The 26,830-nt window shown below is 41.6% G+C and overlaps 1 long non-coding RNA gene across 3 annotated transcripts in view; it reads right to left on the bottom strand.

Moving 5' to 3' along the window:
• LOC132508662 (uncharacterized) overlaps positions 1 to 26,830 on the bottom strand; it is a 93,334-nt gene that overhangs the window by 24,887 nt on the left and 41,617 nt on the right. For 2 of the 3 annotated variants that reach the window (XR_009536734.1, XR_009536730.1), the window contains one exon: positions 9,440 to 9,503. This is a non-coding gene — a long non-coding RNA (uncharacterized LOC132508662). Of the gene's footprint in view, positions 1 to 7,639; positions 7,727 to 8,292; positions 8,386 to 9,439; positions 9,504 to 26,830 lie in introns of those variants that run through there. The other variant, XR_009536731.1, reaches the window with a different exon arrangement.

Below are 26,830 nucleotides of genomic sequence, written 5' to 3'. Positions count from 1 at the left end.
TAAAAGGGGAAATCGACAGTAGCACAATCGTAGTAAGGGACTTTAACACCCCACTTTCACCAATGGACAGATCATCCAAAATGAAAATAAATAAGGAAACACAAGCTTTAAATGACACATTAAACAAGATGGACTTAATTGATATTTATAGGACATTCCATCCAAAAGCAACAGAATACACTTTCTTCTCAAGTGCTCATGGAACATTCTCCAGGATAGATCATATCTTGGGTCACAAATCAAGCCTTGGTAAATTTAAGAAAATTGAAATCGTATCAAGTATCTTCTCTGACAACAACACTATGAGACTACATATCAGTTACAGGAAAAGAAATCTGTAAAAAATACAAACACATGGAGGCTAAACAATACACTACTAAATAACCAAGAAATCACTGAAGAAATCAAAGAGGACCAGAAAATACCTAGAAACAAATGACAATGAAAACATGATGACCCAAAACCTATGGGATGCAGCAAAAGCAGTTCTAAGAGGGAAGTTTATAGCAGTAAAATCCTACCTCAAGAAACAAGAAAAATCTCAAATAAACAACCTAACCTTACACCTAAAGCAGTTAGAGAAAGAAGAACAAAAAAACCCCAAAGTTAGCAGAAGGAAAGAAATCATAAAGATCAGATCAGAAATAAATGAAAAAGAAATGAAGGAAACAATAACAAAGATCAATAAAACTAAAAGCTGGTTGTTTGAGAACATAAACAAAATTGAGAAACCATTGACCAGACTCATCAAGAAAAAAATAGAGAAGACTCAAATAATAGAATTAGAAATGACAAAGGAGAAGTAACAACTGACACTGCAGAAATACAAAGGATCATGAGAGATTACTACAAGCAACTCTATGCCAATAAAATGGACAACCTGGAAGAAATAGACAAATTCTTAGAAAAGCACAACCTTCCGAGACTGAACGAAGAAGGAAGAGAAAATATAAACAAACCAATAACAAGCACTGAAATTGAGCCTGTGATTAAAAATCTTCTACCAAACAAAAGCCCAGGACCAGGTGGCTTCACAGGCAAATTCTATCAAACATTCAGAGAAGAGCTAACACCTATCCTTCTCAAACTCTTCCAAAATATAGCAGAGGGAGGAACACTCCCAAACTCATTCTATGAGGCCACCATCACCCTGATACCAAAACCAGACAAGGATGTCACAAAGAAAGAAAACTGCAGGCCAATATCACTGATGAACTAGATGCAAAAGTTCTCAACAAAATACTAGCAAACAGAATCCAACAGCACATTAAAAGGATCATACACCATGATCAAGTGGGGTTTATCCCAGGAATGCAAGGATTCTTTAATATACTCAAATCAATCAATGTGATAAACCATATTAACAAATTGAAGGAGAAAAACCATACGATCATCTCAATAGATGCAGAAAAAGCTTTTGACAAAATTCAACACCCATTTATGATAAAAACCCTCCAGAAAGTAGGCATAGAGGGAACTTACCTCAACATAATAAAGACCATATATAACAAACCCACAGCCAACATCGTTCTCAATGGTGAAAAACTGAAAGCATTTCCTCTAAGATCAGGAAGAAGACAAGGTTGCCCATTCTCACCACTATTATTCAACATAGTTTTGGAAGTTTTAGCCACAGCAATCAGAGAAGAAGAAGAAATAAAAGGAATCCAAACTGGAAAGGAAGAAGTAAAGCTGTCACTGTTTGCAGATGACATGATACTATACATCGAGAATCCTAAAGATGCTACCAGAAAACTACTGGAGCTAATCAATGAATTTGGTAAAGAAGTAGGATATGAAATTAATGCACAGAAATATCTTGCATTCCTATACACTAATGATGAAAAATCTGAAAGAGATATTACAGAAATACTGCCATTTACCACTGCCACAAAAACAATAAAATACCTAAGAATAAACCTACCTAACGAGACTAAAGACCTGTATGCAGAAAACTATAAGACACTGATGAAAGAAATTAAAGATGATACAAGCAGATAGAGAGATAGACCATGTTCTTGGATTGGAAGAATCAACATTGTGAAAATGACTATACTAGCCAAAGCAATCTACAGATTCAATGCAATCCCTATCAAACTACCAATGGCATTTTTCAGAGAACTAGAACAAAAAATTTCACAAGTTGTATGGAAACACAAAAGACCCTGAATCGCCAAAGCAATCTTGAGAAAGAAAAACAGAGTTGGAGGAATCAGGCTCCTGGACTTCAGACTATACTACAAAGCTACAGTAATCAAGACGGTATGGTACTGGCACAAAAAGAGAAATATAGATCAATGGAACAGGATAGAAAGCCCAGAGATAAACCCATGCACATATGGTCACCTTATTTTTGATAAAGGAGGCAAGAAAATACAATGGAGAAAAGACAGCCTCTTCAATAAGTGGTGCTGGGAAAACTGGACAGCTACATGTAAAAGAATGAAATTAGAACACTCCCTAACACCATACACAAAAATAAATTCAGAATGGATTAAAGACCTCAATGTAAGGCCAGACAGTATAAAACTCTTAGAGGAAAACATAGGCAGAACACTCTATGACATAAATCATGGCAAGATCCTTTTTGACCCACCTACTAGAGTAATGGAAATAAAAACAAAAATAAACAAATGAGACATAATGAAACTTAAAAGCTTTTGCATAGCAAAGGAAACCATAAACAAGACCAAAAGACAACCCTCAGAATGGGAGAAAGTATTTGCAAATGAAGCAACTGCCAAAGGGTTTATCTCCAAAATTTACAAGCAGCTCATGCAGCTCAATATCAAAAAAACAAAGAATCCAATCCAAAAATGGGCAGAAGACCTTAAATAGACATTTCTCCAAAGAAGATATACAGATTGCCAACAAATCCATGAAAGGATGCTCAACATCACTAATCATTAGAGAAATGCAAGTCAAAACTACAATAAGGTATCACCTCACACCAGTCAGAATGGCCATCATCAAAAAATCTACAAACAATAAATGCTGGAGAGGGTGTGGAGAAAAGTGAACCCTCCTGCACTGTTGGTGAGAATGTAAATTGATACAGCCACTATGGAGAACAGTATGGAAGTTCCTTAAAAAACTAAAAATAGAACTACCATATGACCCAGCAATCCCACTCCTGGGCATATACCCTGAGAAAACCATAATTCAAAAAGAATAATGTACCACATGTTTATTGCAGCTCTCTTTGCAATAGCCAGGACATGGAAGGAACCTAAGTGTCCATTGACAGATGAAAGGATAAAGAAGATGTGGCACATATATACAATGGAATATTACTCAGCCATAAAAAGAAACGAAATTGAGTTATTTGTAGTGAGGTGGATGGACCTAGAGACTGTCATACAGTCTGAAGTAAGTCAGAAAGAGAAAAACAAATACCATATGCTAACACACATATATGGAATCTAAAAAATAAAAATAAAAAAAAATGGTTCTTAAGAACCTAGGGGAAGGACAGGAATAAAGTTGCAGATGTAGAGAATGGACTTGAGGACACGGGGAGGGGGAAGGGTAAGCTGGGACGAAGTGAGAGAGTGGCATGGACATATATACACTACCAAATGTAAAATAGATAGCTAGTGGGAAGCAGTCACATAGCACAGGGAGATCAGCTTGGTGCTTTGTGACCCCCTAAAGGGGTGGGATAGGGAGGGTGGGAGGGAGACGCAAGAGGGAGGAGATATGGGGATATATGTATATATGTAGCTGATTCACTTTGTTATAAAGCAGAAACTAACACACCATTGTAAAGCAATTATACTCCAATAAAGATGTTTTTATATATATATATATATGTATATATATATGTATATATATATTACCCCTCTAGAGGAAGATGGGAGAGGCAGATGGCCTTAATCAGCAAGCCACCAGGGCTATTTCAGAGTTTCCAGTGAGTTTTTGGCTATCTTAAGGGGGTTCAGGAGCCAAGGTTGGGGACAGAGGTTGGAGACAGCTGAGTTGCTCCATGCAAGAAAATGAGAGGAATTTGGATTTTGCCCCTGAGAATAAGACAACAGAGAAGAGGGGAAAGAAGATTTGCTGAATAAGGTGGAGAATGTCTGGATCTGGAGTTGTGAGAATGACCAATAGGTTTTTAAAAATAAGAACAGAAATATCTATTATTTGAGTTTTTTGCATTGTTATAATGTACATTTCTTCAAATCTTCCTAAGCTTGCCACATCATGGAAGCCTTGAGAGTGTTTCTGCCGTGTTCTCTGTCTGCATGGAGGTGATGTGGAACAGAGATTGTCGTGAGGAATGGCCGGGGGACCCTGGCCTGTATGATTCATCAAAAGCAGGCATGCCCTCTGGAAGTATGCAGAAAACTTGAGATGGGCGTTAGGCTTTGCAACATCCAAGGGGTGATGATGGTTCAAGGCACGTTGGTCTTGATCTGTAGGGTCAGCAAGACTCCCTCTGGTCTGGATGAACGTGGCTGCCTGTGCTTCAGAGGCAGCATGCGTGTAAGTAAGATGCGTGAGCTTTCATTGTACGTACAGCTGATGGCTGCGTTTGCACATATACTTGCAGGCGTATGTGTTTACGGACTTCTTTGGGGTTTATGTATGGGTATGGTTGCCGGGTTTGTCTCTGTTGGAAATGCTGCTAAATGTTCATGTGATCATACTTTTCTTCCTCATCGAATCTTCACATGAGGAAACTGAGCCCCCTCCCACTCTGTAAGGTGCAGAGGCCTTCCCAGGATCAAACTGGCTCTCCCTGTCTGAGCCCAGCCAAGTAACGTACACTCCCTGCCCCCATCTTCCCTTCTAGGGCCTCATCCCATTTTCCGGACTTCTTCCTCCAGCCCCAAGCACAGCAAGAGCCCTCAACCAAGCAAGAGTAGGAAAACAAAAACATCAGGTCACCAGATGTGTTCCATTCCATCCTCTCTCTCCCCACCCATGCTTACCACAGGCCAATAAATTCTGAGTATATATACAGCAAGCACCTGGCTTCCCCCCAAACCCAGCTGTGCCCCTGCCTGGTGACAGACCCAACGGAGGTGGAGGCTGAGCGTGTACTCCCAAGCCCACCACGCAGCCCACCCATGTCTCTAGCACCAGGGTCCAGTTCATTTGCTCTGTCTAGTCAGCCCAAGCAGACCCTAGAATGAGTTTTCCCATCTGAACAACAGGTGATATATTTGTGCCATCTGTACTGTCAAGCTTTCTTCTCCCTGTGCCTGTCTGGGGACAGGAGGAGACTGAGATCTCCTGGGCAACATACCTATCTGGATATGGGAGGGGCGAGAGGCCAGCAGCTCTGCCTCAGCTCATGCACAGGTTCCCTCTAGCTGGCCCCCACCTGGAGCCCAGGATGAGTGTCTGGGTCTCTGCAATGAACCCGGCATCTGAGATTCTCATTGGAGACTGTTTACTTGTCGATTTGCATTGCAGATTAACAGCCTACAGCAGCCCTCTTCCTGCCAGGGACTTTCAGGAACAATTTCTCCAAAGCCAGCGTGGCCCAGCCTGGGCATGAGCCCTCCCTCCCTCCCCACATCAGCCACGTGGACCGGACTCACGCAGGCTCTCTAAACCCCGGCCAAGAGCAGACAGAGGACTGCCTGGATAAAGTTGGATGGGCTACTTCGGGAGCAGAGAGTAGTCCAGAGCCCCTTTGGAATCCTGTGCGTCTCCATATCCTCCTTCCACTATTGCTCCCCAAGTAGCCTACCACCCAACCAGCTGAGGCAGCGTGTCATCTCACTGTTCCGGAGAGCGTTTCCCCCTCACCACCTGGTTCATTCCTTCCTCCAATACCGTGCAATACGATCAGGCCCCACTGGGGGAGGGCCTCTGGGCTTTTCACGGGAATATTATACTAATAACTCACACCTAAAGCAAGGCACTCATGTACAATATACTACCACGTTTTATCCCCATGACCACCCAAAGAAGAAGAAATTGAGAATAAAAAGACCAACGGAAGGCAAACACAGAGAGTTTTTTGGGCAGTGAAACTATTTCTGTAATTACAGTGTACTGGTGGCTACATGTCATTACACACTTGTCAAAACCCATAGAATGTACAACACTGAGAGTGAACCTGAAGGTAAACTATGGACTTCGGGTGATAATGATGTGTCAGTGTAGTTTCCTCGACTGTAACAGACGCCCCGCTCTGGTGTAGGATGTTGATAGTAGGGGAGGCTGTGCCTGGCGGGGGAGGCAGCTGTACATGGGGAACTCTTTGTACTTTCTGCTGAATTTTGCTGGGAACCCAAAATGGCCCTAGAAAAAGAAAATCTGTTATAAATAAATAAAAGATTAGATGACTTGTTATGATCACAGAAAGTGGTAGACCTGGGATTTGAATGGGGGGCAGCCTGCTCACACAGTCCATGTTCTTTACCACTGAGATATCTCTGCCTAGGATAGGATAGGAGAGATGAACGAGCCAGGAGGCATGGATACACACTAGAGGTTCTCTGAGTTCTGTCTCCTTGATCCCAGTTTTCCCTGTTTTAGATGTACTGCCTAAGACTCTGAATGTACTTGGAGACTTAGCAGTTAACTCTCTTTGCCAATTGTCACTCCTCCCCCCAGCCTGTCATCTGGGTGCCCCACCCTCCACAGGCCCTAGACCGTAAAAGCCTTGAGCCTTGACTTTTTTACTCTGTATTTTTAGCTTATAGCACAGTGTTTGACATACAGCAGCTGCTAAAGCAATGCCCACTGAGAGAATGCATGAATGAATGAATTCATGAACAAAGAAGGAGAGGGACAGAAGAAAACAGGAAAGAAGAGAGAAAGAGAAGAAGACAAAAAAAGGGAAAGAGATGAAGGGATGGTGGGTGGAGAATCGGGTGGGAGGAGAAAGGCTCGGCCCCCTGGCTTGACCTCATCCCCTCGGTCATCCTTGGGGGCTGGAGAGCCCTCTCCATTGCTTCCTCTTGCCTTCCCTCCCAACAGGAGAAGGGCTTTGGCTGAGCCCTGCCCATCCCCCAGGTATTCCTCAGAAAATCTTTAACGCTTAGAAGAACTGCCCCATCCCCTTTCCACAAAATGAATGTGTTATTTGGGCAAAAGAGAAAAATTGAAGTGGAAAAAATCTGTTACTTGGAAATTCAGCTGACTGCCCTCATTTGGAATAAATGCTCCTTCAGTCCCTGGCTGTGCTGTAGGCAGGCAGGCAGAGCCAACGCAGTAACACCGGAAGCCGGGATACTGGGAGGAGACCTGGGGACTTTTCAGAGGAGCTGCCACAGTGGTATGAACTTGGAGTCCAGGAAGACAGTGATGGGGCTCATCTCTGGGGCTGAATCCCAATGTCCTCCCTCATCTCCATCATGACAGTGGTCAGTCAGATGGATCAACAGAGCACCATCCTGGGGGTAGGAAAAGGACCAGAAGAGGGAAGCCAGGGACTGCATCTGCCTTATATCCTTAGCACCTCCCTCAGTGTCTGACACATGGAAGGTGCCCAAAACACACCAGCTAGAAAAAAAAGAGTAACCCTTGTTCTGAGGGGTTGATGGGAGACCCAGGCCCTACCCTTACCCTCAGGTTGCTCACAGCCTAATGGTGGAGACAAAACAGCTATAAAGAAAACAGACATGAGATCCAAAAGTTGAATACCTAGTCAAATAAGAATAATATAAAACAGGGGCTTAATTTCAGAGTAGCACCGTGGACTGGCTGGCTTGGAGGCAGGCGAGGTTAACTGAGAGAGTCTTCTCAGAGTCTATCTTAAGTAGGCCTTTGAAGGAGGAAATGAAAATTATTGGGCTGAATCCAATAGGATGGGTATGAACTTGGAGAGGGAAAATTTGGACTAAAACAGAGTGCAAGGAGAGCCAGAGGCTGAGCGGGAAGGCTGCGGCCAGGTCTCCATGGCAGCAGAGAGGGGCTCACTGGCCCTGACAGGTGTCTACAGATGTGGTATGTGTAAGCAGGGCTGGAGTTTACATGGGTTCACTCATCACCTGGGTAGCTGGGGAAATATAAAAGGATGTGTTTCAGGCCCCAATGTAATCTCCCAGATTCTTTGTTTTCAGCCATGGCTGTGCTTACAGGGGTGATGGGTAGAGGCCTAGACTTGTAAAAGCCCAGAGACCAAATCAATTTCCACAAGAAAGGGCACGGAGACCAGTGAAGGAAAACATGGAAACATAGGACAGGAGGTCAGAGGTGTGAGTGAAGAGAGACCTGTTTTACTTTGTTTAGCAAGAGAGGGAGATTGGAGCAGTACTGAGAGGAGGTAGATAATAGCATAAAGAGGCTTGTAGAAAAGGTTGGCTAGGTGTGCCGTGTGATCTACTGCACATGTGCATGGAGGTTTCAGTGAAGACCCATATAGATGTCAAGGTTTCTGGATCTGGACTAACAGTTCCTTCAAATGTGACCTGGTGAAGTAGACTTTAGAGATAAAGGGAAACAAAGAGGCTCAATTTTACTCATTATGCCTTCCTGGCAGACAATGTTTCTTACCAATTATCCATTCTTTCCTTACTAATAAATCACAATTTGTTGCTCAGACACAACATATTTCCCAGCCTCCCTTGGACCTAGGAGCTCTGACATAGCTCTGACCAATGAGGCATCTGCAGAAGCTACTGGAGCTTTTGTGAGAAAGGTTGGATTTCCTGATATAGGCCCACCCCTTCCTTTTTTATCATTGTCTTTTTTCTTCTTCCTGACTGGAACATGTGATCAGGAGGCAATCATGAGGATGAAAGTCATAAGCAAAGGATGATGGAGCAGAGAGGCTGAAGGAGGCTGCCTCAGGCAACCTGATTTCCTGCTACGTCAAATCGAAAAGCAGCCTCACTGACATGGGTGTGTTACCAGCCACTAAACACAGTCCTACCTGACCCAGTGGCCCTCACCAAGGCTTAGGAAATGAAGAATAGCCCCCAAATCACAACAGCAAAAACAAGTCAGAGTGTTGGGGCATCTCCCTGTGACTGGTGACTGGGAGGGCAGGACCTCATGCAGCAGAGGGGGGCACCCCCAGCGGAGTTGTGAGAGGCGGGACCTGAGAGGCTCAGCAGGTGTTCTGTGTTGGGACTGAAGGCAGAAAGAGGAAGATTTGCAAAGTGCAGCTACTCACCTCCTCTTGCCTCACGTGGGGACTCCCTCACCCCTCACCCCCAGGTGGTAACCTACTCCTGTTCTCATTTTTCTCTGGGGTTGGAAAGGAAGGCAGCAGTAGCCAGACCTCCTGGTGGCTCTTGACCGACCTCATTGTGCCCCACTAAAGTGCTAGCTCCCTGCCCATCCCTCCAGACACTGGACAGATGCCCAGTGATTCCAGCCATTTGCCAAATTCAATTTTTTCTAGGAAACTTCAGAGATACATCATACTTGGTCAAGAGACTTGAGTTCTACTCAAGTTATTCAGTATGTTCAGTAACTGGTCATGGACCTTAGCTGGACAAGTCACGTCTACTCTAGACCAGTTTTTCCTTACCTGGAAGAGGAAAGGGATGCTCTATCTGCAGTTCCCAGAGGCCAGTTTATGAAGACTTCCTGGTCTGTGGAAATATAATAATAATGACTGTTATTTACCAGGTGTTTCCTTTGTGCCATGATGAAAAGCATGTGTGCATTTGGATGCATGCACGTCCACACACGTATTCTAATATATTTGTGTAACGTTGGTGTAAGCTTGACACTGACCTTCTGGGAAAGAACTGGGATATAACCTTTATGTTAAGAGTAAGAATAAGTCTTTCATATTTTTATGTTAAAGTGCCTTTTTTGAAATGATGACAGAAGATGAATATTTTATTTGTTCAATAAGCAAAATAAAAATTGACAACCTGTTATTGTTTAAACTATTTCCCTCCCAAGTCCTAACAGACCATGAAATTAAAAGTCAGGCAGACCCTGGGCTACAGGGACTTCAAAGTCCTTTCTGGCTTGAACAGTTTGAGAGCTTCAACTTTCAGATAAGGTGATTTAGGCCACATGTTCCAGGAGACATCGTCCCCGATACTGAGCCACTCCACCCTGATGCCCTGGTGAGCTTAGCAGAAGGAAGCAGTCAACAGAGGGGCCTGTTGGTACCACGCCTGCTTGAAACTCTGCAAATATTTTGATCCATAAAGAAATTTCCCTTTCATGTCCTGTCCTGGCCCCAGCTTAACTCCAGCCCTCTCTGCACTTGTCTACTTTTTGGGATAAGCACCATAGAAAAAGTCTTAAATTACTCATTAACTGCGTAGAGATATTTCATTTGCGATCAGGTCCCAAACATAACCTCCCCCGACCCAGTCTTGAATTCCAGGTGTCAAAGACGACCAACCTGTAATCAGAGTACTAAGAGAGAGGAAGCAAAAGGAAAAATTATGGATTATCTTGAGGATATCTGTTCAAAGCAATTGTTCTCCACTTACATGGATTCTGCTGATGCCTGGAGCTGATCAGAAACAGAACAAGCAGTACTGTGGGCAGTCCACTGGTGCTTTCTTTAGCACAAAGCTGGTGAACACTTATTTTGAAGCTAATATAGAACAAGTAATTTGGGAAAAAAGGAATTTGTGTATCCCAATGTTGTTATCTACTTATTTATTTTTTCCTTACTAAAAGTCTCAGAGACCCTTATGAAGGAGGGACATTGCTAACGTCACAACAGCAGCCAGGGACATTCTTAGGAAAGGCAGTGGAAGCCACAGTGCTGCTTCTGCTGTGAGGCCCACATGCCTAAAACCCAGCAAAGAATTAGCCTTTGTGGACTGGGCTAAGACCAGACAGACTTAGGGTTAGGAGTTGAGGAAAGGGGGGTGCTTTTTCCTTTCTGTCTCACAAGCATAGAAACAAAAGAGTCACGAAGGCTACCAATCTGGCAGAAATCTAAGGAATTAGAGGAAAATGAACAAAAATAAACAAAAAGACATCATTTTTCCAGTTTTTCAAACCAGATGTGACCCTGGAATAGGGTGTAATGAGGAAGAAAAACAGCTGTTGAATATATTATGTGGTGACTCCAATGCTATCAATCTTTCATCATCAAAAGGGGCTTTGACAAATTCACCATTCACAGTAAGATTTAAAATAGAGAAAAAGAGGAGGGAGGAGCTGGGTTACAGCACTAATCTGATTAATTTGCTTCAAAAACTCAGGCTTGTGGCCTGAACTGGTAATGGAATCTAGCCATTAAAAATGATTTGCTCTGGTGATGGGATTTTGAGACACGAAGTTGACAAAGTGGATTCATCTATTTAGAAAAATGTTTGCAACTATGGTGGTCCATTAAAACACCAAGAAAAAGAACAAAATAAAAAGATTTTTACTGGAAGGAGTCCATATTAAACCCACAATCCTGTAGTTTCAAAGTAGCAGCAAACAACTTGCAAATTAAAATTGGAAATTTGTGTTTCCTGAACTTTTTGTGGGATGGAGGGCTGGGGAGGGACTGTCTGCTTTTTATGGATGGGAAGTGATTTCTCACCCTGGCTAGAGGCCCATGGTTTACATAATCAATTACTCCCTCAACTGTGTCCTTAACCTTTCCCACTATGGGCTCTTTCCCTTCAGCCTACAAACAGACCACAGGAAGTGTTGTTGTCTGCTCTACATGCTCAGACAATCCCATCTAGACATAATTTTCCGTTGACCTGGGTCCCCTTCCATTTATGTCCCTGGTACTCATCTTTTATTCCCAGCCACGTTGCTTGAGAGAGAAGTCCACATGCCACCCTGTTAGGATTACTACACAAAGTACAGAATGCCCAGTTAAATGTGAATTCCAGATAAACCACGAATAATTGGTTTATTCTACTAATACTAAAAATATTATTCATTGTTTATCTTAAATTCAAATTTCAGATAAATTCAAATTTCACTGGGTATCCTCTATTTTTATTTGCTAAATCTGGCACCCCACTCACCCTTCCTCACTTTCCATTTGCTGCTCAGCCCATTGATCCTGCTCTCCCCAATTTCCCCAGAGATCTCCTAACAATCAAATCTAAAGGAGGTGTTTCCAGGCCTTACAGCAGGCACCTCTCTGGAGAATTCAGCAGTCACTCTTGGCGTTCCCTCTCTCATGGTGAAACTGTCTTCGCATTTCTTGTTTTCTCCATCTTTTTCTGACAGCCCTTCTCTGCTTTCTTCATGCACTCCCCTTGCTAAACTTGGTGCTCCCCAGGGTTCTGCCTTTGAGCCTTCATCATTCTCTACACACAGAGCTGTATCGCTGCCATATTTCTCTCCCTGCTCAGCCCCACAGGTCTCAGCCACCCTGAGCAGCTCTCTTGCCTCCTCGTCCATCATCCTGGCTGCGGGGCACCAGAGCACATCTCACAGAGAAACCTTCCTGCCCTAGGCCTCCGAGGAGAGGGGCTCAGCTGTCAGAGAAGAGAGCAGTTTCCAAAGGGGTCAGAGCACTGGGCCCTCCAGGATTGATCGGCTATGAATTACAGACTTCATGTCCCAGTTGGTCCTGGTGTTGCAGAGCCAGCAGGGGTGTCCCTGCCTTCCTTCCGGAGTCAACCTCTTCTCTCGGGCATCCCTTTAGCATGCATTCATTTGACTTTAGGTGTCTTCCTGATTTGCTTTTTTACCTTTGTTGTTTTTTAGTGATTATTATTTCTGCATACACACACACACACACACAAACACACACACACACACACACACACACACCATCTGATTGGGAGCTCCCTGGGCCCTCCTCCACCAGACTGTGCCCTGCTGGAGAGCAGGGACTGACAATGCCCCATGGGGAGTGTTTCGTACACAGCTATGACCGTGTGACTATTAGGACTGAGAGCTGTGAAGGGCGAGGAAGAGTTTTTTGAGGGAAGAACTAGGAGACTGTGAAGGAAAGGACGTCTTCAACCCACTGCAGTCTGGTGCCTCCAGCCAACAACAACCTGCACAAACTGCTCTCAATGTTGTTAGTCCTTCCAGCTGCCCAGTCCAATAGACGTTTTCCAGTACTTACCAGTTTGGACTTCTCTAATGCATAAATAAATAAAATAATTTATTATATAGCCAATGGTAGTAATTCTCAGTCATGCTGTCATGGTACATTCTAGTGGGGGTGGGAGGTGGGGCTGAAATAGATAATTACTTAATCAACAACTTGGCAAGTGGTTATAAATGTTTACAGATGAATAAGGCAGGAAAGATGATACAGTCTCTTTGGTAAGGTGACATGTGAGTAGAGACCCAAATGAAGTGATGGAGTAAGCCATGGGGATAGCTGGGGGAAAAGTGCTCTGGAAAGAGGAAATAGTAGGTGCAGGTGAACAAGGAGGGAATGTGCAAGAGGGTAAGGGTGGTAGAATCAGAGTGAGCGTGGAGGAGTAGGAGATGAAGTCAGAGAATTAGCAAGGGTGACTAATCGTGAATGGCCTTGTGAGCCATAGCAAAGACTTTGAGCCTCTACTCTACGTGGAATAAGAAGCTGTTGGAGAATTTGGTGGCAGTTGAGACTACTGCGTACGGTAGAGGTGGTAATAAATTATTGGACTTGAAGGTGCAGCTGACAGAATTTGCTGGTGGACTGCATGTGAATGTGACAGGAGCAAAGACTAGCCCCAATATTTTTACCTGAATAACTGGTAGCGTGGCGATGCCATTTATGGAGAAGGAGAAGACTACAGGGTACATGGATTTGAGGGGGAAGATCAGTTTAGTTTGAGACTTGTTTAATAATATCTATTGAATATCCAGTGGAGATGTATAATAAGTAGGCAGTTGAAGAGAGGAGTTAAATGCAGGATAAGGGGTGGAAATAGGGATGTAAAGTTGGAAATCATCAATATATAAATGGTATTTAAAGCCATGGACTTGGTGGACCATCTAGGTAGTAAGTATGGGTAAAAAAGTCAGGAAGATGAGGAGGAGCTAGCAAAAGAGACTGAGAAGGAGCTGCCAGTGAGGTAGGAAGAGAGTGATGAGAGTGATTTCCCAAAGGCCAAGGGGAAAAAAGGTTTCAAAAGAGGGCATGAGGGCTTCCCTGGTGGCGCAGTGGTTGAGAGTCTGCCTGCCGATGCAGGGGACAAGGGTTCATGCCCCAGTCCGGTAAGATCCCACATGCCACAGAGTGGCCGGGCCCATGAGCCAAGGCATGTAAAGAGACAGGAAAATATAACCTTTAATGAAGAGAAAAGTAAATTTATTGAAACAAATTCAGAAATGACACAGATGATAGAATTAAGTGGACAAGAACATTAAAACATAATGATAAATATACTCTGTGTGTTCAAGAATGTAGAGGAATGAGTGTACATGATAAGGAGAGATATGGAGGACATAACAAAATATCTAATCAAATTCTATAGGTTGAAAAACGTACTAGATGAGATTATAACATATTATTAGACTCTCTACAAGAAAAGACTTTAAAAACCGAAAGTCATAGCAATAGAAACAATTAAAAATGTAACACCAAGAAAAAGTCTGATAAAAATAAACAAAGCATCAGTGAACTGAGGGACAACATCAAACTGCATAATATACATATAATCAGAGACCCAGAAAAGAGGAACAGAAAACATATTTAAAGAAATAATTACTAAAAATTTTCTGAATTTGATCAAAACTGTAAACTTACAGATCCCAATGAACCCTAAGCAGAACAAACATGAAAAATACATCAAGACATATCATGATCAAATTGCTTAAAACTAGTGATAAACTCTTAAAGCAAAGAGAGACGATCACAAGCAGACCAGCAGTATAAGAAATGTTAAAGGAAGTACAAAAGGAAAATGATACTAGGTGAAAATTTGAATCTACATAAAAGAATAAAAGAAATTCCTGGAAATGGTAAATACTTGTGTAAATATAAATTTTAAATAATTAAAAATATACATTTAAAAGATAATTTACTGTTTAGTGTAATAATAATAATAATTTATTATAGGGTTTATGACATATGTTGAAGTAAAATATATGACAACAATAGCACAAAAGTTGGGATGGAAGAAATGCAAATATACTTTGTACAGATGGTATGTTTTACACGAAGTTGTAAAGATAGACTGTATAAGTTATAGATGAATACTATAAACCCTAAAGCAACAATCGAAAAGAATAATATAAAGGAGTATAGCTAATAAGCTAATAAAGAAGATAAAGTAGAATCATTAAAATTATCAACCAAAAAGATGACAGGAAAAAAAAGGATAAAGGAAATTAAGAAGAGACAAATAGAAAACAAATAGCAAGATAATAGATTTAAACCCAACCATGTCAATAATCACATTAAATACAGTTAGTCTTAACAGTCTAACCAAAAGGCAAATTGTCAGATTGGATTTTTTAAACAGACAATTATTTTCTAAGATACCCATGTTAAATATATAGGAAAAGACAGATTAAATGTAAAAGGATGAAAATGATGTATCATGTTACTATTTCAAAAGAAAGCTGTAGTGACTATACAAATATCAGACAAAGCAAGTTTCAGAACAAGAAATATCACCAGGAAAAAGAGAGTCATTTCATAGTGATAAAGGGGTCGATTCCTTAAGAGGAAGCAATAGTCCTAAAATATTTATGTACCTAATATTAGAGTTTCAAAATACATGAAAGAAAACCTAATAGAAACACAAGAAGAAGTGGACAAATCCACAATTACAACAGGAGTTTTCAACATTCCCATTTCAATAATTGATAGAACAAGTAGATAAAAAATAGCAAGGATAAAGTAGAGTTGAACAAACCTACAACCAATTGGACCTAACTGATATTTTGAGAACACTCTGTGATACAGCAGCAGAATACACATTGCTTTCCAGTGCCCATGGAACAAATACTAAGATAGATAATTTGGGCCATGAAGCAAGTCATGAAAAATTTCAAATGATTCAAATCATACAAAATACATTATCTGGCCAAAAAGGGAATATATTAGATATTAAGAATAGGAAGATACCTGAAAATTTCCCAAGTATTTGTAAACTAAGCAACACTTCTGAAAACATCTCATGTTTCAAACAAATATTCACAAGGGACATTAGAAAATACTTTGATCTGAATGAAAATGAAAATAAGACATATAAAAATATGTGCGGTATAGCTAAAGCAAGATTTAGAGGAAAATTTATAGCACTAGACACTAATGTTAGAAAGGTATACAGATTTACAATCAATAACCTCAACTTCTACCTGAAGGAATTAGGAAAAAAAGAAAAATTAGACCCAAAGCAGAAGAAAGGAAATAAAGAGCAGAAAATAAATTGAAAACCAAAATATAACAAAGAACAATCAATGGAACCAAAAGCTGAATCCTGGAGAAGATCAATAAAATGGATAAATTTCTAGCCAGATTGATCAGAAAAATAACAGAGAAGACATATATTACCAATATCAAGAGTGAGGGAGGGGTAAGCACTGTAGATCCTACAGACATTAAAGCATTAATAAAGGAATATTATGAATGACTTTATGGCAGTCAATTTGGTGCCATAATGACTTTATAAGACAGCTTGGTCCTAGCTAATGCAATAAGGAAAGAAAGAGAAGTAAGAGGCATACATATTGGAAAGAAGGAAGTGAAAATGTCTGTACTTTCAAGTGACATGATATTCTATATAGAAAATCCTAGGGAATCTACCAAAAGAAAAAAAAAGCTACAGAACTTTTTAGTGAGTTCATCAAGGTTGCATGATACAAGGTTGAAATCAAGTGTATTTCTATATATTAGCAACAAAAAAAAAGAAATTGAAAATTTAAAATACCATTTATAATGGCATAAAAATACAATCCAGGGATAAATTTGCCAAAAAATGTACAAGATATTTAAACTCAAAAGTATAAAACATTGCTGAGAGGACCTAAACAAATGGAAAGATACACCAATTCATGAATATTTGGGGTTCTGGGACCCAGTTCCACTGCAGGCGTGGAGGTGCTTTCCATAACAACAACAAACAATTCTCAGACCCCAGTTGTCTACAATTCAACTCAATTCTGACACTATCCACCTGTAGAAATCATCAGACTCCACAGATTAAGGGCTTAGTCTCACAAGACTCCCCACCCCCACCCACTTCAGATGCAAGTTGCAGGCCGAGGTTATCATCTGTGCTTCTGACCAACCCACTGTAGATTGGAAGTTCCAATGACCCCCTCCAATTCAGTGTATCAGTCACAAGTCCACATTGTCGTTACCTGTACTCCTGAATGATTGGCTATACATCAGAGGTTCCCAACACCCCCTCCTTGGGTTCAATTAATTTGCTAGAGCAGCTCACAGAGTCTGTTTGCTACAGGGATATTAATTTATTGGATTGTGCCAATGACTTTATGGGTATACACCTATGTTGAAACTCAACAAAGTGTACATGTTAAAAATGTGCAGGTTTTGTACATGTAACTTAATAAAGTTGTAAAAAGCTAAGAAACAAAAGACTTGACAAGCTGATTATAAAATTAATACGGAAAAGCAAAGAGCCAAGTTCAGCCATGACAAAAGGAGGAGAGTCTTGCCCTAATAGATATGAGGACTTGTTTCTAAAAACTACTATAATTAAGACAGTGTAGTATTCATACAGGGAGAGACAAACAGTCCAGTGGAACAGATTAAAGAAACCAGAAACAGACCCACACATGTGGAAACCTGGTAAACAACAGAGATGGCATCCTAAATCAACAGGGAAAAGACAGACTTCTAAATAAATGATGCAGAGACAATTAGGTATCCATATGAAAAAAAATGAAATTAGATATTTACCTCGTAATATTCACAAAAATAAATTTCAAATGAGTAGATACTTAGATGTTTCAAGAGCAAAACTTTAGAACTCTAAAAAGAAAATACAGATATATCTTTATGCCTTTTGTGTAGGGAAGACATTTTTAAACAACATGCAAAGAATGTAAACCATAAAAAAGTAATCAGTTTGATTGCCTGAAAATTATAATCTTCTGTGCAACAAAAATACCATCTATTAAATGAAAAAAACAAGCCACACAATAGGAGAAATTATAACTGAGCAAAGAATTTACATCCATTTCATACTTTGAAAAATTCCTCAAACAGTAAGAAAATTATAAACTCAATAGACAGATGATATGAACAGATAATTCACCAAAGAGAAAACCCCAAATTCTGTATATTTATGAAAATATTCTCAACTTCACTAGTAATCAGGGACATGTAAATTAGAAAATTAATAAGAATATTTACACACATCAGACTAGAAAAATTTTAAAAGTCTGACAATACTAGACACTGGCAAGGAAGTGAAAAAACGTGAACTCAATCACCCCTAGTTGGAATGTAAACTAGTAAAAACCATTTTGGAAAAATACTTAGGCATAGTTGAAGATGCACATAGCTTATTCCACTGCTAAGCACATATTCTAAAGAAACATGCACAATTGCATAAAAAGACAAAAATGTTTATTTCAGTAATGCTTTTATTTTTGTTTATTTATTTATTTATTTATTTTTGGCTACGTCGGGTCTTTGTTGCTGTGCGCAGGCTTTCTCTAGTTGCGGCGAGTGGGGGCTACTCCATTGCGGTGTGCAGGCTTGTCATTGCGGTGGCTTCTATTGTTGGGGAACACGGGCTCTAGGCATGTGGGCCTCAGTAGTTGCAGAATGTGGGCTCAGTAGTTGTGGCTCACGGGCTCTAGAGAGCAGACTCAGTAGTTGTAGCGCACGGCTTAGTTGCTCCCTGGCATGTGGGATCTTCCCAGACCAGGGCTCGAACCCGTGTCCCCTGCATTGGCAGGCGGATTCTTAACCACTGCACCACCAGGGAAATTCCAGCAATGCTTTTAATAGTGGAAAATTGTGAACAACCTAAACTGTCCACCCACAGTATTTGGGTAAATAAATTGTGGTATATTCATACAACATATTATATAGCAATTTCAAGGAATGAACTAAAGCTATGCATTGCAATAAGAATAAGTCTTAAAATCATGAAGTAGATAGAAAAAAAAGAAATTTGCAAGGTCATGCTTTCAGTATAATATTCATAAAATTTAAAAGCATGCAAAGTTATACTATATGTATAATGAAAGTACAAATATATGCATAGGAATAACTTATACCAAATGACTATAGTGTTTTCTCTGGGAAACACAAGAAAAGAAATGAAAACAGGGACAGTTCACTGTGGAGCTTAACTGTATCTGAAGAGTTTTGCTTGTGGTGTGTGGTGAACTTATTTGCCTGAGTCCTGGTTCCATCACTTATGAGATGAGTGACCTTGGACAAGTCACTAAACCTCTCTGTTCCTCAATTTCTTTATTTATGACCTAGAGATTATAATTATACAACCTCCTATAGAGGCTGTGAGAATTACCTGAGTTCAGTATACAGTGTTTAGAACAATGCCCAGCACCCAGTAAGCACCATGAGCATTAGCTATTATTAGATCTCAAAAAAAAAATCTCAGTAACTATGTAAAGATTTTTAAAAGCAGTCTTACTCCTTCCCCTTCCTGAGCAATTCAGTCCTGAAGCTGTTAGGTAAGGCAGAGCAAGGTAGGCATCCATGGAGAGGAGTGATCTGGCATGTGGTGTCAGAGCCAGAGCGGAGTAGCGAGGCATCCACAAAAGCAGGGGAAATGCTGATGTGGGGAGTCAGCACCCAAGCAAAGTGAGAAGGGTATCCATGTGGGGATAGCCCAGAAAAGGTGCTGGAGTCCAGGGGGAGGGGTGTGAGGAAGACATTCATGATGTGAACCGTAAAAAGGTAGCATCCATCCTGGGCTGTCAGCCCAAACAAGTGAGTAGAGGTTCCAAGTAAAAGGGCAGCTTGTCATGGGAGTCAGAGCCTGGGCATGATGACCTGACCTCCACACACAAGTGTGGCCCAGGGAAGGTTATCAGAGCCTGAGCAAGATGAAGGGAGCATCAGTAAGGGGCAGGGCTGGGAACGGGAATGGGAAGGTGGTTACTTACAGGGGGCATTGATTAAATGAGAAAGTAATTTAATTATAGTGGGAGCCAGGTTTCTCTCTGTTAGAAAAAGAAGTTGCAAGTGTGGAAAGGGAGAAAAAGTAGAAACACCCCTGTGTTTCTATGTAGAAACATACCCTGTGGTATTAGATTGGAATTGGAGGCATTGGTAAACACACATGTATATCCTAGCTCTGCCCCCTGAGAGGGCCTGGGAAGAGTAACACCCCAGGAGCAATGAGCATCCCTGGCACCCAGAGCTCAGCTTCTGAGTATCACTCTGTGCTGAAAGACACTAGGGCTCTGTGAAGATATGGTTGCTTTCAAGGCTGGGGCAGAGAACAGGCAAAAGGAGCCTAGAACACCTTGTGCCAAAGGCAAGGAAGTGCTCAAAGTATGATGGGGATGTGGCAAAAGGACACAGAGGCCAGCTTGAAGGAGCTTGTACCAGTCAACTCAGAGAAAATTTCAACATCAAAATTCATGTTAGCAACAGAATGTAACCCATTGAGTAAAAGACAAATCCATGAGTTAGCAGACGATGGCCTGTGGACCAAATCCAACCCTCTGTTTCTGTATGGCCCACAGGCTCAGAATGATTTTTGCAGAGGAACATTTGCAATCAGTTTGATAATTGGGAACACTGACCTTGAACTCCAGTTAAGTCTAATCTTCCCTCCACCCCCAAAAGAATTCTATTCTCATTAGGATATCTGCACTACAAAAAAATTTGTACTCAATAATTATATTTTTAATTTCATCAGTGAAAATGTTCTGGAAAAATTTTTTCCTCTCATTATGAAAGTACCTACATAATATCCTCAACTTGGCTTCCTGGCCTGCAAATCTGAAAATACTTACTAGATAGTAATAACTCTGGCCCTTTACACAAAGAGTTTGTTGACTCCTGGTCTAAATTAATTAAATGTTTGTTGAAGAATGGGATTCAAAATGGGATTTTTTTTTTACATCTTTATTGGAGTATAATTGCTTTACAATGGTGTGTTAGTTTCTGCTTTATAACAAAGTGAATCCAGTTATACATATACATATGTTCCCATATCTCTTCCCTCTTGCGTCTCCCTCTCTCCCACCCTCCCTGTCCCACCCCTCCAGGCGGTCACAAAGCACGGAGCTGATCTCCCTGTGCTATGCGGCTGCTTCCCACTAGCCATCTACCTTACGTTTGGTAGTGTATATATGTCCATGCCTCTCTCTCGCTTTGTCACAGTTTACCCTTCCCCCTCCCCATATCCTCAAATCCATTCTCTAGTAGGTCTGTGTCTTTATTCCTGTCTTACCCCTAGGTTCTTCATGACATTTTTTTTTCTTAAATTCCATATATACGTGTTAGCATACAGTATTTGTCTTTCTCTTTCTGACTTACTTTACTCTGTATGACAGACTCTAGTTTCAAAGCACTGCCTATAAAATACTTTTTAGTTACAAAGGAGAAAAGAAAAATGTCATAGTGGAGAAGCCCAGCAGACACCAACGTAAGTAATGAAAGTCTCTTCAGTAACGGGATAAACTGATGTCAAGCCTCACCTATTAGGGTGCAATGAAAAAAACAGGTCACTCCTGTGATATTCCTGCTGAAGATGCATAACCTGAAAATAATCAGGAGGAAACAATGAGGGACATCTACAAAATAATTAGCCTATAATCTTCAAAAGAGTCAAAGTCATGAAAGTCAGGGAAAAACTGAGGAATTGGTTCAGATGGAAGAGACTAAAGAGAAGCAGCGACTAAATGCAACATGTGATTCCAAAGTGGATACTTTCGGTATAAAGGAGATTCTTGGGACAAATAGCAAAACATTAACAATATCTAGGGATTAAAAGGTGGTACTACACCAATGTCAATTTTCTGATCTCCATGGTTGTGTTGTAGTTATACAATATGTAGGAGAATATCCCTTTTTTGTAGGAAACACACAAATTTTTCAGGGGTGCTGGGGCATCAGTTGGCAACTTACTCTCAGCAGTTCAGGGAAAAGAGGTTTTTATACCATACTTGCAACTTTTCTCTAAATTTGAGATTATTTTAAGAAAAAAAAAAAGTAAAGGCTTTGACAAAGTTAGAGAGTTCTATATTATTCTCACTACCCCAGACTCCCTCAGAGCTAGGGATGCACAGTTCTAGCCAACGAGACATAAGCAGAAGAGTGTAGGGAATTCATGGAGAAGCTTGTGTTTCCTTCACACAGACTCAACCCCTCCCTCCTTCCTCCTACCTGGAACATGGATGTGGTGCCCCAGTGTAGAGCATCCTGGGTTTTATAGCACTGTGGTGACAAGTGTGAAGAAGAAAGCTGATACCTTAAAGATGCCAGAGTACTCAAAAGATGCTGGGCTGCCCCAAAGCAGGACAAATGTTAATTACAGAGCGACGGGGAGTCATTTCAGGAGCCTCTGAGGGTGCCTGCAGAGTAGCTCAGAAGGACAGGAGGAAGGTGGCCCATCATCCCCTTGCATTGTGTGGCCTCTTCCAATTGCTATCATTCCTGCACCCACCCCTCTTGCAGGCTATGATAGAAACAAATCGTAAAACTAACTATAAATTTAAAAAACAGAGGAAGAGATGAAAATTAAAATAAAAAATTTAAAGCCAGAAACAGAAGTTGGAAAAGGATAAAACAGAATAAATAAATAAACCAAACCTTAAGAATTATTATTTTTAAAACTAGGTATTTAAGAATGTTTTAAATAAAAATTAAATATTTTACAAGGAAACAAAGTAAAATTATGTACAAAAAGTAAACAACATGAAAAGTAACAGCAAATAAAAGCTAAGACCTTCAAAGGAGCAAAAACACAACAGGGAAAAGATAATAAAAGGATAAATGTCCGTAGTAAACCATCAAGAACAAAAAAGCTAGATATAGACAGGCAGGGAAAATACTTTCCCATCAAGAAGAAGACTAGAAAAGACAAAAACTGCTAAAGACCATTGAGTAGAGTCAAGGGTTAATGCCATCAAAAAGAGGAGGAAAAAGAAGAAAATATAAAAAGTAGAAAAGGGTCTGAGGAACAAGCAGCATCTTTCTGGCCTGCAAGGAGAAACTAACGCTTGTCCCAAGAAAGAACTTAGTATCTACTCTAACTCAGGAAATGAAATGCATTTTAGGAAAGCCTTCTGGGAGGACAGCCTGGGGGAAGACACGCTCCTCTTGTTTCACCATCCTCCAGAAGGTTCCTGCCCCTGCCCTTGAGTGTCACTTGTAGATAGTGGTTTCCTATCAAGTAATCGGGAAATACTAGGCAAAGAGGTTCCAACCAGCCCGTTGGAGCCCTGAAAAGTTGCTGCGTTGTTGTTGGTTTCAGGTTTTAGCTCCTGTGTTTGATGCCTCCCTGGTTGTCCCCTGGCCTGGCTTTGGAGGGCAGGACTGAATGAGATGAAATCAGGGGTTGCTGGGGGAGCAGTCCTACAGAGAAGTATTTGATGAGAAGCAAATCTAGTTCTAGAAAGTTCCCTGGATGGGCTTTTGAAGGCAAGGAAAAGAGGTTCATTCAAGTTGCCTCAAGAAACGTATGCAGGAACCCAGGAAGAGATTAATGGCCAGATCTCAGGAGAAACAGAAATTGGAGGGTGTCCATGCCCCTTGGCTCTGGTGGTCCACCATGAAAATGGCTGCTACAGACTGAATGTTTGTATCCCCACAAATGCATATGTTGAAATCCTGACTCTCAGTGCGATGGTGTTAGGAGGAGGGGCCTGAGATAAGTAGGTCATGAGGGTGGAACCCTCATGAATGAGATTAGTGTCTTTTTAAAAGAGACCCCAGAGAACTCCCTCACCTCTTCTGCCTTGTGAAGACACAGTGAGAAGGTTATCTCTGAACCAGGAAGTGGGCTCTCACTATACACTGTATCTGCCAGCACCCTGATCTTCGACTTCCCAGCCTCCAAACTGAGAAATAAAATCTGTTATTATAAGCCACCCCAGGCTGTAGTGTTCTGTTATAGCAGCCCGAGCAGACAAAGTCAGAGACTTTACAGTTACTCTCACTACTCAGTTTGTGTTGTCTTTTCTTTCTCAACCAGCGAGCTTTATATAATGCGACATCATGTGGATTTCGTTACAGAGAGATATGGATATGTGTAATGAGATGCTAAAATACAATTCTTTCTCCCTCAGTCTTGACTGAGAGTCCAAAGGCTTTGCACAAAGCCATGGGTGCAAAGTGACTCTACATTCCAGAGTGAGGTGCTAAACCATCTATACAGGATTTGCAAAGGAGATATCTGAAAACCCATTTTGCAATTCTAAGCACATCAACAACCTTAAGGGTACTAAAGGGTTGTGACTGAAGTTGAAGGGGAGATGATTTGATTTTTTTGGAGAAAGTTATAGAAGTGTTTTGGAGGTGGGGAGGAGAAGCTTGCCCTTCACATCAAACAAGGTGATTAGGGCTTAAGGGATCACTTGGAGCATATAATAGACATAATAGACTGGTGCTGGACCCATGCCTGTAAAGGTAATAAAGAGACTGTGGCTGGCTAGTGCCTTGGCATAGTGGAGTAGAGAGAGCTGTGCTGGGAAGTAGCTGTGCTCTCATGATAGTAGGACCAAAATGCGGATAGGAGCATTATGGATGCTGATCTGTGACTTTATATACAGACCCTGCCCATGATGACTTCCCAGAGGAACTCTGGAGCCCCAACAAGAGTATGTGTGGTGTGGACCAAAAGATACCCATGAGCTAAGGGAGGAATGGTAAATGGGCAGCCAGAGGAACGGCATGGTCTGTATCAAGGAAGCTGCCATCAAAGGACCACAACAGGGGCATCACCAAGAAACATATGTTAGACCCAAGAGAAGAAAGTCAGCTTTAAACATCCACTAAGGCCAGAAAATATCAGCACTATACTAAACAGCACCAGTCAAGTAAGAACTTGCCTGCTCCTTGCATCTCCTCTCTCTCCTTGAGTGATGGCCTTGGAGAACTACGCAGCCTAGTGAGGGAGGGGAAAATGAGGAGACGCACAAGGTGGGGACATAGAATATAAGCTGATCACCATCCCTTCTGCCCTCTGCAGCTTCTGGCCTGAAGCAGAGGAAGAAGAAGTACTGAGAGAAAGAGAGAGAGAGTTTTATAAGAAATTTAGAGTTTTGATCAAGTAGAGAGGAAATAATTGATGTTTCAGGAGAGAGAGGGGAGAACTGCAGGACAAAGGTCTTTAGTAGACGGGGGAGATGGGATCAGCCCAACATTTGGGGAGGGACCTGCCTCAATAGGAGTGGGGGCTATACATCCACTGCAGTTGGGAATTGGGGAGTGAATTTACTAGGGAAGTATAGCTGGATCTCCAGGCAGTACTGAACCTCATTAAAGCATGTTGGAGAAAGACAAAGACATACACAAGGGATGATTACACTGAAGGACCATAGAATCCCCACTTGGTTAGGAGGGACATGAAGACAGGAGGGGAATGAGGGTCATTAAATTTCAGGGCCAATGTAGCTAAGATCCTGATGAGTGTGAAGAATTGTGAGACTGACTGTGCTGGCAGGCGGCCACCAGAGACAACCCTAAAATGGAAGACCCAAACCTATTACCATTGTTCACTCCCACCTCTCCACACTTTAAACACTTCTGAGGCAGCTGTCTGCTGTCTGACCTGCTGTCCCGGGCACATTTTGTACATCCTTCGACAAAAAAATCTACCTCAATTCTTGGCCCTATAACCCTACTAATAGGATTTTTCTCCTCCAGTTTCAATCCTTATACTCTTTTTTTCCTTACACTGCCACTTCTGGACCTGAGTACTTTGGATAAAGCTCAGCAATTTTTCAGAAGATCAGAGGCTGGGGCCAGATGTGTAGCCTCCCTTGACCCCAGTTGAGTAAAATGTTGTCTCTCTTATGCATGAAGTTTTCCCACAAGAGAGTTTTGGGAGATAAGTAGCATCCCAACTCCTATAGGTGGGGTCCAGGAAGTAACAAGGAAAAGCATATAGCCACAGACACCTCCAGGATCCTCCAGCTAAAGTGGCAAAGGTCTGAGACCCAGATAATGCTGGGGAACTCCAGCCAGAGAGCTATCCTTAGAGCACACAGATCTTAAGGGAATAAAACTAGAAGTTATCAAGCTATCTCAACTACGTTAGTGGAAGCACATACAGTTAGGAGCTGCCTGGGTAAGATGGAACCCCCTGACCCATGTGTCAAACACTCAGAGTGGGTAGAACAACAACAAAAAACCCACATGGTGTTTGTCAACCTCTGTTCTCCCCCAAGCAGTTGTCTGTTCTGTCTCCTGAAGTCCGAACCTCCTTAAGGAAATGGAACCCACTCTAAACCTCTCCCCCAGTGATGTGGCCTTTGCTTCTAGTGGGAGTGGTTTTAACACCAATGTATTTATTCCCTGGCTGTAAGTAACAGAGGGATCCCAGCAGTGGTGCCCTAAAGGCAGCCCACACTGGCCTGCAAGAACTGACTGTTCAATTTTCCAGAACTTTGTGAGCAGGTTGTTAAAGGCATTCTACATCATTTGAAATTAAGTTATAAAAACTGACAATTACATCATATTAAAAACAAAGGTGGGAATTCCCTGGCGGTCCAGTGGTTAGGACTCAGCTCTTTCATGGCCGGGGCCCAAGTTCGATCTCTGGTCAGGGAACATAGATTCCCCAAGCTGTGCGTCTCAGCCAAAAAAACCAAGAAACCAAAAAATGAAAACAAAACAAAACAAAAACAAAGGTAATAAATACTCAACACTCATCACTCACTAATTATCTTACTGCGTTTTATAATTACTTACGTTCTGGAGGTTACGTACATCTATTGTATCAGATGGTAGAAATATTATGAAATGGAGTGCCAGTGCACATCTCTTCCCAACTCCATGTTCAGGGACTTCACTTTTGGTAGCTCCAAATAGGCCATGGAAATCAGCAGGCACTACGCATCAGCCCCCCGCCCCGCCCTGCCCCGAGAATTGGCTGTTAAACATTTACCAGCACACCACTGGACTCCACGG

The sequence above is a fragment of the Lagenorhynchus albirostris genome, chromosome 2 (assembly GCF_949774975.1).
Source record: "Lagenorhynchus albirostris chromosome 2, mLagAlb1.1, whole genome shotgun sequence".
NCBI classification, from domain to species: domain Eukaryota; kingdom Metazoa; phylum Chordata; class Mammalia; order Artiodactyla; family Delphinidae; genus Lagenorhynchus; species Lagenorhynchus albirostris.
Note: the sequence above shows the minus strand (reverse complement) of the source record. Positions and strands in the feature narration are given on the sequence as shown.